Source organism: Limulus polyphemus, unplaced genomic scaffold, assembly GCF_000517525.1.
Source record: "Limulus polyphemus unplaced genomic scaffold, Limulus_polyphemus-2.1.2 Scaffold3104, whole genome shotgun sequence".
Lineage (NCBI taxonomy): Eukaryota > Metazoa > Arthropoda > Merostomata > Xiphosura > Limulidae > Limulus > Limulus polyphemus.
In genome coordinates this window covers 14,963-17,224 of record NW_013668714.1, presented here as the reverse complement: position 1 = coordinate 17,224, position 2,262 = coordinate 14,963, and the positions used below count along the sequence as shown (strand labels likewise).

The 2,262-nt window shown below is 38.2% G+C and overlaps 1 protein-coding gene across 2 annotated transcripts in view; it reads right to left on the bottom strand.

Annotated features, from left to right (window-relative positions):
- Positions 1-1,466, bottom strand: part of LOC106468668 (zinc finger MYND domain-containing protein 11-like) — a 39,120-nt gene extending 37,654 nt beyond the window's left edge. Inside the window, exon 1 of one of the 2 annotated variants that reach the window (XM_022397023.1) lies at positions 793-1,466. The gene's annotated coding sequence lies outside the window, so the exon portion shown is untranslated. The remainder of the gene's footprint in view (positions 1-792) is intronic. The other variant, XM_022397025.1, reaches the window with a different exon arrangement.
- Between the last annotated feature and the right edge of the window lie 796 nt (positions 1,467-2,262).

Sequence of the window (2,262 nt, the reverse complement as noted above, 5' to 3'; positions counted from 1 at the left end):
CCTTAACTTAGTTTGTAAAACAAAGTAACCCACTCGGGTTCCGAACGTTTATGATATTGCATTTAGTAAACGTCATGTTGTAACACATGTGATAGCAATAGAGCGGCTTGTAAGTACCACTTTCAGTACTATAATTATGCAACTTTCCCAATAAATGTTTCACGAACACCTAGTATATTTCCAAGTAAAACCCTCAAAACTCATCGATTTGTTATTAGGCCAAGCGTGGCCTAGTGTTTCGCGTGCTCGTATTACGAATCCGAGGGTTCGTGTCTCATTCCCGAAAAAAACAAAAAAACGCGCCCAACACTGGTACGCCAAAGTTCACTCTTCGGTCAGGCCAGAGTAGCCCAAGAATTGGCAGTGGGTGATGTTTATTAGTTGCCTTCCTTATAACCTATCCGTTCAAAATCAGGGACAATTATGCGCAGACACCCCTTGTGTATTTTTATGCAAAAATTCTGATGGAAACAAAAACAAAGGACTTTTTAATAACCGCGATGTGATTTCCAAGATAAGCCGTGAATAATGTCAACTACTTTTCGGAAACGATATGTGGTAAAAAATTCCAACCTTTTAAGTTTTTACTGTTACCTATAACACGAAAACTGATACATTGTTAAAACAAGACTTATACAGTATTTTCATTATTTAAGGGACATATTTATCATTACCCAACTTATTTATATGGCAAATTGCTGTTGTTGTTTCCAACCCTTAACAACTGATAATAGCAACTACACAACAACATACAATTCCTCTGATAGTAATATCTCAGAACGGATGACATATCTTACTGAATGAGCCATGAACAATATCATGTTTGACTTCGATGATGATGGTCTGATGATTAGAGTGCTCGACTCGCAATCTGCTGGTCGCGGGATCGAAACACGTCCCTGAACATGACATCCCTTTCAGCAATGGGGACGTTATAATGTGATAGTCAATCTTACTATTCATTAGTTAAAAGCATCCCAAAAGTTAGTGGTGAGTGGTATTGACGAGATGCCTTCCTTCTAGTCCAGTGTTGACCAATGACTACCTGCGATGACCGCCCAGTATTCCGAAGTCCCGATGGTCACAGATTTTTGGTTTTCTCATTATAAGTGAAAATTGAATGAATAAACAAATTCGTGGGTCCATAATAGATGAATGCAATCCCAAATGAAAAGTTTAAAAGATACATCTCGGAGGAGGTTCTGGGGAACAGCCGCCCCTGACGGCTTGCTCTCGTTTCAAATACGAACAACAGAAATATTTGATATACATTTTAGTGTACAGCTCATTGCATTAGCTCGGTGTCGATAATTTTACTGGCTGGAAGCTTTCAACGTGTATAATGAGTCGAAGATATAACATTCGTTGTCACAGCAATATGGAATAAAAATCTTGGATATCAATTCTCTCAGAAGAGCTAGATTCCTAGATCTGATTCTGATTCGTAAATATGCGGCTAACACGATAAATACATCAGGCAAACGTTATCCATCCATTTGTGAGAAACAGCAACCTTTTAGGTCATATCCTGGAGTGCTTTTGTCATTAAATTTCACAAATTTAACCGTTAAAAAAAGACAAAAAAAACTTGCATCTTTGGACTATCGGGCCTTCGGAGTAATGGACCCTCGAATTAACCCTCAAAAAAAGTTGGAAACCACTGCTCAAGTCTACCACACTAAAACAGCTAGCGCAGACAGCCTTCGAGCAGATTTAAGAGAAATTCGACAAACAAATTGGTGATTTTATACTGGGACTCTGAGAGAAATAACACCTGTGCTCTTGAACTTTAACCCTAAACATGGCGTATCCCGTTTTGCAGGATAAAGTAAACTGCAGTTATACTAAGTTTAGTCGCCCCATGTGTCCATTCTTTTTGTCTACTTAATATGTTAACAATAAATGTACTGTTACACTTTAGCTAAATTAACGGTTCATTAAATACAGGCATTCTCATAATACATAAAAAAAAACCTGGAGCAACATTGGTAATACGACATGAACGTATCACATAAGAGGTTTTACCGTAAAACGTATATAATTTTGGAAATATTTCATCCTTGGCTGTGCTTTGTTTCTCTATATCATATTAAACCCAGAAAACATTTGCTTTTGTGTGTTTGTTTGTTTTTAATTATGCACAAAGCTACACAAGGGCTATCTGTGCTCTGCCCACCACGGATATCGAAACCCGGTTTCTAGCGTTGTAAGTCCGCAGACATACCGCTGTGCTACTGGGGGGCGCTTTTGTATGATTGTTTT